This window comes from Halichoerus grypus, chromosome 2 (assembly GCF_964656455.1).
Source record: "Halichoerus grypus chromosome 2, mHalGry1.hap1.1, whole genome shotgun sequence".
Classification (NCBI taxonomy): domain Eukaryota; kingdom Metazoa; phylum Chordata; class Mammalia; order Carnivora; family Phocidae; genus Halichoerus; species Halichoerus grypus.
In genome coordinates, this window is record NC_135713.1 from 6,710,724 (window position 1) to 6,723,325 (window position 12,602).

The window sequence follows — 12,602 nt, forward strand, 5'->3', positions numbered from 1 at the left end:
GATGTTCCAGTGGAGATGTTGAACAGGGACCCAGAATACGAGTCTGGGAGTATGAGGGGGGTGTGATCTAGTAAAAGATAGTATTTAAAGTCAGGAGAGTAGAGGAAACCTAGGGAGGGTCTATTGATAGAAAAGCAAAAAGAACTAAAGTCTTGGAGCCTGGAACTGCTCCAAATTAAACATCAAAGAGAAAAGGAGAAAGCATCAATATTGAACAAGGAAACTAAGGGTGTGATGTCCTCAAAGCCAAGTGCATTAAGGATGAAGGAATGATCAACTATATCAAAAGCTACCAAATAGTGTGAGGACTGAGAATTGATCCTTGGATTTCAGAAGATAGAGCTTATTGCTGATTTTGGAGAACAGCCTAGTCGGAATGGTCAGGCAAAGCTTGCTTAGAGGGTGTTTAAAAGACAGTAAGAGCATAAGAGTCCAAAATAGCATGCACGGGAAATTCTTTGGAGGAATTTTGTTATAATGGGGAGCAAGGAAAGGGGCAATTGTTGGTGGGGAAGCAGAGTAAAGAGAACATTTTTTAAGATGGGATAGAGAATGGACTCTGAAAAACAAACTGAAGGTTCTAGAGGGGAGGGGGGTGGGAGGATGGGTTAGCCTGGTGATGGGTATTAGGGAGGGCACGTTCTGCATGGAGCACTGGGTGTTATGCACAAACAATTAATCATGGAACACTACATCTAAAACTAATGATGTAATGTATGGTGATTAACATAACAATAAAAAGTTAAAAAAAAAAAAGATGGGATAGAGAACACCGTGTTTGTGTAATAATGTGAATGGTCCAGTAGAAAGAGAAACTTTGGTATAAGAGAGGGGAAAGGGGAGATTGATCAGCTTCTGTCCTGGCATGGGTGGGAGGAGATCGGGACAATGTACCAGTGGAGGTATCTGCTAGATAGGAACTGCAGGGTTTATATTTGCTAGAGGAGGTTGGAGCATATGGGTACAGATGATGGGTGATGGGTGCAATTGCTGGTGGGTGTCCGTGAAAGTTCTTTTTTTATCCATAAAGAGTCACAGTCATCTGCCGAGTCAGTGTGGAAAAGGAGAAGTGGGACGTTCAAGAAGAGGGCATAAGGTATCAAATGGTCCCATGGGAATGTGGGAAAGTAAGTGGAAAAGATTGTATAGTATGATCAGCAGGTAGCACTGACGGCCCAGTGGATGTTCATGATCATGAATTAGAGGGAACACCAGCCAGGGGGTTCTTGCATGTTTATCGAGCCCTGATCAATTGCATGGGTGCCTTGCAGAGCAGAGCAGGCAGAAAGTTGTCAACAAGGCATAGGGCAAAGCAAGAGAGGGGAGAGGGGCAAGAATTTGAAAGATGTTATGGTGTTGAAAGAATATAATTATACTCTCTTAGTTTATGATTGTATTTTTTAATTTCATCTCTTGTTTTACTTCTTTCCCTTCAATCTTCTGGACTTTGCAGAGTGGCACATGTTTAGGTAACAGTTCTAGGAAAGAGTCTGTCCTCTCTGAGAGTTTGTTTTCAGAGATTTTTTTGTTGGTCTTCCCTTTTTGAGAAAATTGTTTTTTCTCATTTTCCTCAGTTATCTTAAAACAAGGTAGGGTGTCTGTGACCAACCTTGGTAGGTATTATCAGAATGCACCTTGGATTTGTCACTGATGCATGGTTGATAGCTAGATTCTCTTTAATCCACAGCTAGAGACAGAGGGATGCTCATAACTCCCGTTCTTATTACCAATTTTTTTTCACATACTGTAATGATAGTAGTTGTTACATCTGATGGTCCCTGGGTTCTTTTGATATTGTTTTTAAATTACTGTTTCTAGGGGCGCCTGGGTGTCTCAGTCGTTAAGCGTCTGCCTTCAGCTCAGGTCATGATCCCAGGGTCTTGGGATCAAGCCCTGCATTGGGCTCCCTGCTCCACAGGAAGCCTGCTTCTCCCTCTCCCACTCCCCCTGCTTGTGTTCCCTCTCTCATTGTGTCTTTCTCTGTCAAATAAATAAATAAAATCTTAAAAATTTTTTAAAAAATGAATTACTGTTTCCAGGGGTAAGAAGCATAGCTTAGAGGGGTTAAGCCAGACTGTTATCTGGTCATAAAGCTTCTGTGTTCCGGAAGAGAGATTTCCTTTTCGTTCTGTTGATAATCAAATATCTCTACAACCATTCTATAATATTCTTTTGCCTATATGTCAACTTGCAATACCAAACCTTTAAGTTGGTGCCATCCCCATGCTGACCACAGATTTCTGCTTTGGAGCCAACCTCTCAGCTCTTGGTCAGAGATGATGCATTTGGCAAAATGTCCTACTGCTGCTTTCTTGGCCAGAAGTACTCTTGAATACTCTTTTATTCTAACTTTCAATGAATAAGCATATGCTTATTTATCATTCTTTCCCAAATACTGAATAATGTTTTTCTATTATGTGGAATGCCGCTTTTATTTTTCAACTTATGAATCATTCTTTTCAACCTTACTGCCTTGAGTGAGAATATTTATTCTATTTTTGTTGTTCTTGTTGCTGTTGCCAAATCAACAGGTTTTAGAATATAATGATAGCAATTATTTCTACCCAAGTCTCCTGGACATCTGATCATTTGGCCTTAGTGTGTAGAGTTTTTCACTGGGTGACATAATTTTGCAGTAAAATGAGGATGCTTTTGGCAAGATCATTATGGATAAGCCAACAGGAGTTTGAGACTGTTTAGGTGCCACTTGGTTCAATTTTTGTCTAAGTGATTTTAAATTTTGAGACTGAATGTTTAATTGGTACATTATATCCAGACACAATGAACATAATGAAGCTATAATTAAAACTTAATTATCATTAAAACTCATTACGATTAAAACAGGAAAACAGTCTGCACATTTATATCAATGTCCTATTGTATACAATTTTAAATTATTTTTAGTTTTCACTTGAAGAATACACTTTCTAAATCATGAGCAAACTTGAAGATCATAATGGACTTCAACTTTTTTAAAAAGAGTTTCATATTTGTTTTGGTGGTTGTTGTTGTTTTGCTGTTGTTGCTGCCTGTTTGTTTCTTAGCTTTTGCTTTGAAAAAAAGGTCCCCCTGCTTCTTGGTTACTCTCAGTTCCCTGATTTGTAACTTTTAACTCAGGGCCTCTGATTCCCTTGAGCATGAGTATCTGAAGTGAAGACTAAACATGACCGAGACCTCAATACTCTATGCATGATGCTCAAGAAGCTAAAGTCAAAGATTTAATCTTCATAAATTCAAGTTAAGACCACACAAATGAAAATAAAACAAAATGATATGTACTGTTTGAAATCACATAGTTTAATGTGATCCCTCATGTCTACCAAAACTAAATAATAAACAAACACGTCTGCATTACAATGGTGTGATAATGTACTTCTAGCTGATTTCTCCACAGTAATTTATGATAATGAAAATTAGGTCCAATTGGGTTTACTTGTTCTCTTCATTATCTTTCTTGTATAACAAACTTCTCCAAATTTTGTTGCACAGAAGTATCATTTTGTTATTCTCAGGGACTCCACGGTGCAGAGATTCAGTTAGTCCACAGTAGAGATGACAATCTCTGTCCTGGATGTCTACAGGCTCAGAGCACAGCTGAGAAGACTTTCGTGGCTGGGAGATGGAAAACCTGGGGAGAAAACTCACTTCCAAGATGGCTTCTCCACCCACAATTCTGACACCTTGGACTAGCATGACCTGAAGGCTGGCACAACTGAGGATGTTTCTCTGAGTATACAAATGCCTCTCCGGAGCACCTGTCTGGTCAGTCAGTAAAGCATGTGACTCTTGATCTCAGGGTTGTGAGTTCAAGCCCCACATTAGGGGTAGAGTTTATTTAAAAACAAACAAACACAAATGCAGCCTCTCCCCAAGACTTGGGCTTCTCCCAACATAATAACTGGACTCAGAAAAAGCATGTTGAGGTGGGGACTCAGGAAAGAGCTTCCCAAAGACACCAAGTAGAGGTCCCATGATTTTTTCTGACCTAGCCTCAGAATTCACAGTATTGATTCCATCCACTGTACTCTGATGGTCCCAGGAGACAGAAGTCCACTCAGACTCAAGGGAAAGAGACATAACTCGACCTCTTGCTGCGAAGAGTGACAAGGTCACCTAGGACAAGAGGATGTGGGAAGGGCAATAATGTTGGAGCCACTTGAAAATGCAATCAGCGACATCTGAACATTATTACCATTCGCTTCCATCTCCCAGTGTGTGTGGTATCACGTACACAGAACACACCCAAACACCATATATCAAACCATGCCTATGAATATAGCGCAAATATGCTGGACTCTGCCGTTGAGCCCTCTGAGGTAGCTACCTGGAACTTGGCTTATACTTGGAATAGCTTCTGAATTATTTATAAGACAATACATATTGGCTATACTATGGCAACACTACTCTTGAGCAGGTTAACAGCACATTTATAGCAAAGTTACAGCATTGGAGAAGAAATTCAGCATCAATGATCTTAGTTCCAGACAAAAAGTGGTGAGATAGCTTTTAAGTTAAATGGATATAAGTTCTAGCATATACATAATAATACTTATATTAGTATATATGTAATAATACTTATAATAAAGCATTATATTACAATACTCATACGTATATATGTATGTACATTGGTGACATATATATGTAATTATATAATTAAGATGGAACATGGCAACTATGTGATGTATGTATATATATACACATACATATGTACATTGTGACATATATATGTGATTATATTATTAAGACAGAAAGGGGCAAATATGTGATATTTTGTAATTTTGTAATTTTTCTATATGCTATGAATTGGTGTTATATCAAAAACATCTATTCTAAGAAAAATGTTCAACAGCCTGCTACAACATGCATTTGTCAGCTCCCATGTCCATACGCATGAAGAATTTGAGTACACGGAGTGTCCACTGAGAGCAACTTGCCTTGCTTAGCTTGACTTTTTAGTGTACTGCATAGAATTTTAAAAATATGTAACATATATTGGATATATGGAAACATACAGAATTCTACCATGCTGTATACTTTTTACCAAATGAAACTCCCTTCCCCTTTTGGGAAATTTCTGTAGATCAAGTGAATATATACATGTAATTCATTGGATTGCCAAAATATGATTTATCTGATAAAACAGATCACTAAAATATATTTGATGAGACTAAATCGTCCTTTAGGTTATTGAATAAAGCAGTAGAATTGTACCTACAACTGACTTATTAAAAAGTAAGGGGTAATAAGTAAAAGAAAAAAAAACTAAACTAAACTATTACAATTAGGTAGATGGGTGACAACTAAGCCTAACTGAAAGTAATAAAACCTTTTTTTATGCAGGAAAAATTTATTACTTTTGGTCATGACATCTTTATTAGAGATCAAAATTCATGTGGGTATCTACATTGTCTAAAGAACATCCGTCTTTTCAGAATGAATTTGCAAATTACCCAAATAAAACTCTGACACAGTACTGTTTCTTTTAGACTGAGTGGAGTCAAAACCTCACTTGCTCTTATCTCTTTTCATCTATATTTTATTACTGTGTATACCATATGCCATCCTATGTTATTACAGTTCATATATGTATTAATGTTCTTGATTATTCATTGAAGATAGGGTTCATTCTGTGAACATCTTTCCATCCCCAGTAGTTACTCCTGTGAATAACAATTTTCTATCAACAGGGACATTCACTCAAATATATTATTTGGTTGAATCAATGAAAGAATGCATATTATTTCATTTCCAAATCTGCTACAAAAATTGCTATCAGTTTGGCTATTGTGGACATCGCTGCTATGCACATTGGGGGTGCACGTGCCCCTTCTTTTCACTACATCAGTATCTTTGGGGTAAATACCCAGTAGTGCAATCACTGGGTCGTAGGGTAGCTCTATTTTTAATGTCTTGAGGAACCTCCATACTGTTTTCCAGAGTGGCTTGTACCAGCTTGTATTCCCACCAACAGTGTAAGAGGGGTCCCCTTTCTCCACATCCTCACCAACATTTGTTTTCCCTGTCTTGTTAATTTTAGCCATTCTAACTGGTGTAAGGTGTTATCTCATTGTGGTTTTGATTTGTATTTCCCTGATGGCTAGTGATGTGGAGCATTTTTTCATGTGTCTGTTAGACATTGAGCACCAGGTGCAATACGCAACTAATGAATCATTGAACACTACGTCAAAAACTAATGATGTACTCTATGTCGGCTAACTGAACACAATAAAAAATTTTAAAAAAATTGCTATCAGTTTTCTAAAAGTTTTTTTTCTGGTAAAATTTACCTTATTAAGTTAATTCACATTATCCAATTAGGTAACTCATCAAAAGCCGTGTTTTAAGCACTTCTTAACCTTGGCTTATATTGGAAGTCCAATGAGAATTGCCTGATGGAGTCACAATGCTTCAAGGCTTTCAGAATGATTCAGTCCTCACCTTTCATTAATAAGGTTGAGACAAAACTTAAAATGCATCTACTATATTCACACTTTCCTATTAGATATTTGGTACCACCCCGTAGACACTTTGTTCACCTTGCTTTTCACATTTGATCGCTTCGCAAGATGAAGAGCTGTTTTCTCGGTCATTTTCATGCCTTTGGAGTTCTGCACTGGGAGAAAACACAATTGTTTATGCCACACATGGGCCTACTTTTCATAGTTTTTGCTATCATGAATAGTGCTGCAATAAACAGCTTTATATATACATCTTTAATTTTCTGCCAGTTTATCTTCAGAATAGATTCTTAAAAAAAGGGATTGATCACATTCTAAATTGTGCTATATTTTTCAAATTCCTCTTTGCAGATAAATACTCAGAAGTAGGATTGCTGGGTCATGCAGTAGCTCTATTTTTTAGTTCTTTAAGGAATCTTGAGACTGTTTTCTATAGTGGCTGCACCAGTTTACAATCCCACCAACAGTATGAGGGCTCCAGTGTCTCCACATTCTCGCCAACATTTTTATTTTCTTTTTATAATAGCCATTCCTAACAGGTTGTAGTATGCTCCCTGTCTGACCGTTGGGTATTCTGTTTTGCAATGCAAGTGCTTGATTTATGCTCTGATCACTGGGGCACCCACTTCAAAGAAGGCTATCTTGACTAAACACACTGCCAGTTACGGACTAGATAAAAAGCCAGGTTGCTTCTCCGCTCTGAGGCTCCTTTGTTTTAGAGATCTTGGTTGATTTGGTAACTGACCATTTGTGCCGCTTGCTTTTTCTCTTCCTGCACTTTAATTCCTGCTCCTATGTTTTAAATTCACCAATAAAGAGTGAGCCTGCAAAACCCTAGGCCCCTACCCTTGACCCTGGTGAAAACAGAGCCCCAGGTCTGTGCTCCCTCTCCCTGTGTGATCTGAGATGTGCTGTGTATCTCCATACCCCAAAACCTAGGGTGCATTACTTATTTTCCCGAAAGTTTCTTGTCAGTTGTTGCTGAGGGCATCTTGCGGTCATAAGAACCATAAGGGACAGTCCATCGACTACATGGACTTGTCAATAGGCTGAGACTAGCACAAAATACAGGTGTGAGATGTTATCTCTTTGTGATTTTGAGTTGCATTTCCCTGATAATCAGTAGTATGGACATTTTCCCTTGATAAAGCTGTGAAACTAGAAATATATACAAGTTAAAAGCTCTATCACCAAATTTTCAAAGGTACAGAACTTTGGAAGGATTAAAGGCATGAATGAAACCAGTGGGCAGAACGAGGTATTAACTGGATCACCACCTGAGTTCTTTGGCACAGCAGTTTCTAGGCCAAATGGCTGGTAGAACATTCTCCAGGGAGGACAATTTTAGCAAGGGGTGTTCAGAGTCTAATGTGTGTTATTAAAAGGCTCAGTTCCCATTTTTGCCCTTAAGCAGAGATTGTGATATTTTCCTTTTTTAATCCATAAATAAAATTTCAACATGTATGTCTTCCCATGGAAACCCCTTATGGATTTTTCTATTCTTGAATTTACTTAGAAATCTATTTATGGATTTATCTGCAGTCTCAGAACTGAAAAGGAAGTTATTAGTCAAGAAGTATGACCACTCCTTTTCCAAACGAGAAACTCTAAGTCTAGATGTTTTATAATTTGCCATAGTCAGAGGCTATGGATTTATAGAAACACATTGCATTTCAATATTTAAATAAAAGAGGGAGAACTGGATTCACGAAGGGGCATTAAGAGACAGTAAGAGCCTACACGATGTAAGTCCTAACAACAACCACCCATGAACCAGCTAAGCAAGATTTGGCTCTACACGTTTGCAATTGCCTGATGAATCCAGATAGTGGCATCTCCTATCACTTGGAAAAGAAGTTTACTAAATCCATTTACGGAATAATATGAAGCATTTATTTGAGCAAATCTTTTGCAGGAAATAAACCAATGTGCTCCTATATTCTTGAAACACAGCTCTGACAATGCTGCTTCCCATGATTTTTTTTTTTTAATATTTATTCACTTCATTAATCCTCACTTTTTTTCTGGAAATGTATAAGTATGTATAATTCCCAGTACATGCTACTAATGTACATTTTAGACCAGCATTCATAAAAAACTAAAATTGCGTGAAGTACCATCATATTTTCAATTAAAGTCATAAATATTATTTTTTACTTTCCTGGATGTTTAGATACTTATATGACTTTATTTTCTAGAACTGATTGTATTCTGCTTGCCTGCCATTATGGGACCTTTTGTTTCCCCCCCAAAAAAAAAACACGTAAGAAGAAACAAGCTTGTTGGAATTAATTCAATATATAATTAATTTCTTATATATGTATATTTGTTTCATCATTTTTCACCAACATTATTTGAAATAGTTTAATTTTTATGCATTATTTGAACATTGGATTCTCTCCTACTGTAGGTATATCAAGTCAATATTCATAATATTAACAGCTATGAATTGGCTAGCTTTATATTTGTATTACCTATGTCTTGGTAGTGTTTATTCTTATAGTTAAGAAAACCATTACTTATAGACATGAATGACATATTACCTTTTTTTTTGATGGTGTTAGTCTTGGTTGTTGTTGTTCTGTGGTTGTGGTTATGGTTTCCATGACAATTTTTCCAGGTCGTTGTGTCATTAAAATCTATGAACATTGGATAAACCATGGATATTCTTTTTCCTTACATGAATTAATAGTTTTCATTTTTAATTTTTCATTGGAATTTGGGAGTTTTTTTGGTATCAGAAAAAAATGACCTTTCTATGATGACAGCTCAGAGGGAAGCATGCTAAATTCAAAGCTATCACTAAGTTCCTTTAATTAGTGCTTTAGTCTCTATCCATGCTCATAAGTGAAGTAAAAATGTATTTTTCTGACATTTAACAAAAGCATAGGAGAAAACTTCTTGCTTTGTTAGAATTAAATACTTTGGTACTTACCAATATATTCAGTGACTATTCAGAAAATTATGAAATTTTTTATTGCAACCATTAATTGTATCTAAAAAAATTCTATCCAGAACTGATGTGTCAGTATTGAACTACAGAAAGAGAGGAGACCTGGAAATGCTAGGTCACTGCCCCACTCCCATTACCATCACTATCACGAGATTCTTTTTTTTTTTTTTAAGATTTTATTTATTTATTTGAGAGAGAGAGAATGAGAGAGAGAGAGAGCATGGGGGGCGGTCACTGAGCAGGGAGCTTGATGCGGGACTCAATCCTGGAACTCCAGGATCATGACCTGAGCCCAAGCAGTCGCTTAACCAACTGAGCCACCCAGGTGCCCCCCATCACGAGATTCTTTTTTTTTTTTTGGCTGGGTACAGTGTACTTTATTGATGGTGCATGACAAGGTAGGGCTCCCCAAGCTCCTCCCCTTTTTCAGGGGGTCTGGGATAGAAACAGTGGAGGTCAGGAGATTCTCAGTGTTTTGGGGGATAAGTTGGGACTCCCCAGTAGCTGAGGGTCTCTCTCTTCCTCTTGTTCTCGCTGGGGCTGGTGGTCCAGGGGGCTCTTACTCCTTGGAGGCCATGTGGACCATAAGGTCCACCACCTGGTTGCTGTAGCCAAATTCATTTTCATACCAGGAAATGAGCTTGACAAAGTGGTCATTGAGAGCAATGCCAGCTCCGGCATCGAAGGTGGAGGAGTGGGTGTCACTGTTAAAGTCACAGGACACAACCGGGTCCTCAGTGTACCGCAAGATGCCTTTGAGGGGGCCCTCTGATGCCTGCTTCACCACCTTCTTGATGTCGTCGTATTTAGCAGCTTTCTCCAGGCTGCAGGTCAGATCCATGATGGACACGTTGGGGGTGGGGACATGGAAGGCCATGCCAGTAAGCTTCCCATTCAACTCAAGGATGACCTTGCCCACAGCCTTGGCAGCGCCAGTGGAAGCAGGGATGATGTTCTGGGCAGTCTCTCAGCCATCATGCCACAGCTTCCCAGAGGGGCCGTCCACGGTCTTCTGGGTGGCTGTGATGGCATGGACGGTGGTCATGAGTCCCTCCACGATGCCGAAGTTGTCATGGATGACCTTGGCCAGAGAAGCCAAGCAGTTGGTGGTGCCGGAGGCATTGCTGACAATCTTGAGGGTGTTGTCATACTTCTCATGGTTCACACCCATCACAAACATAGGGGCATTGGCAGAAGGAGCAGAGATGATGACCCTCTTGGCCCCACCCTTCAAGTGAGCCCCAGCCTTCTCCATGGTGATGAAGACCCCAGTGGACTCCACAACATACTCAGCACCAGCATCACCCCATTTGATATTGGTGGGATCTCGCTCCTGGAAGATGGACTTTCCATTGATGACAAGTTTCCCATTCTCAGCCTTGACTGTGCCGTGGAATTTGCCAGGGGTGGAATCATACTGGAATATGTAGACCATATAGTTGAGGTCAATGAAGTGGTCATTGATGGCGACAATATCCACTTTGCCAGAGTTAAAAGCAGCCCTGGTGACCAGGTGCCCAATACAGCCAAATCTGTTTACTCCGACCTTCACCATTGTGTCTCAGGGACGCGGCTGGCACTACACCAGAAGATGCGGCTGTCTGTCGAACGGGGAGGAGCCGAGAGCCCCATCACGAGATTCTTATGGAGCATATCCTTAATATCCAGTTTGGTCTTCCTGATCAACAATGGTTTGAACATGTAACATCTGGTGTTTCATTGCTGGTCACCCTGCTTGCTGTTCTTCCTCCTGGGAAGGCTGCTGTCAATGTCAGTGGCTCTTTTATTGTGATAACTTTACACATGGCTGTAGAGTCTCTGAAGCTCCTCCCACAAATGGCAGAGTCTAATTTCTCTTCCCTTGATTGTGGACACTGGTAATGAAAAAAATGAGGCAAAAAATAAAACTGCATTTTTTCTGAGGCTAGGTAGAAAAAATGGCACTGCTTTTGCATGGTACTCTCTCCCTCTTCAGATATGTGCCTAAGCCTACAGGGAAGCACTCTGCCTGCCTTGAAGCCGCCATGCCTGAGAGGCCTCATGAGGAAGACACATGGGATAGATGCCCCAGGTTCAGCAGTACCCAACTGATTGTCTGAGCATCAACCCTCCACAGCTCCTTCCAGCCTCAGGATTCAAGGCCGCCATAATTAATGCAAATTTAGCAGAGATGACCCTAGCCTCTCCGTCCCGTCCAAATTCCTGATCCACAGAGTCTGTGAGCATAAAAGATGATAGCTGTATGCTAGTAAGTGTTCATTTGTTTTGTAGTCATAGTAACCAAAATCCTTTAAAATACATTCTTAAGAACCTAATTAATCCAGGGGCACCTGGGTGGCTCAGTCGGTTGAGCATCAGACTCTTGATTTCAGCTGAGGTCTTCATGATCTCAGAGTCGTGAGATCAAGCCCCACATCGGTCTCCAAGGTTAGCTCGGAGTCTGCTTGTCCCTCTCCCACTGCTCCTCCTCCCGCTTTCTCTCTCCCTCAAATAAATAAATAAAGATACTTAAATAAAAAAACCTAATGGATCCATTGACACCACAGGTCCCTTTTGCCCACTCTTTCTCCCATATCTTAACTTAAATCAATTTCTAATCAATAATGGAGTATTAAAGTACATATGTGAACATCCAAATAACTTCTATTTTAGAAGCTAAGTGAGAAGTTACTAATTTTTTTCTGTTCTTTGAACATGTTTAATTCCAATAAAATATAACTTTTGTTTACATTTTTTAAATAATTGTCTTTTCCTTTTCCTTTTTAGATAATAATTGAGATGAGATCAAGCCCTTAAGGATCATCTGAGACAAATTTTGTAAGCAAATCCTGGATCCTCCGTCTTTCTAAGTTTATCTTTCACTCATTATCCAGACAGGCAAGTGTTTAGCAATGAGCATCAAGTGCTGTTGGATGTTTACAATGATGAGGAATGAGAGAGACTGCAGGCCATTTTGATAAGGCTGGTATTAGCCTTGGTGAGGCACCCTTAAATGGAATTTCAAGAAAACCATGGGATTAATAAGATAGAAAAAATAAAGACAATGAGCATAGCTAAGTCAAGATTTTAGCTATGAAGTTGAGCATTAAAACCACAATTTCAAGCAAACATGAAACCAAAAGAAGGTGTTGATTTTTCATTTTGCTCATTTTTAAGATGGTACATGCTTGAGCATGCTTACATTCTTTACT

The 12,602-nt window shown here is 39.2% G+C and overlaps 1 pseudogene; it reads right to left on the bottom strand.

Annotated features, from left to right (window-relative positions):
* Positions 1-9,906: 9,906 nt before the first annotated feature.
* Positions 9,907-11,025, bottom strand: LOC118543421 (glyceraldehyde-3-phosphate dehydrogenase pseudogene; annotated as a pseudogene).
* Between the last annotated feature and the right edge of the window lie 1,577 nt (positions 11,026-12,602).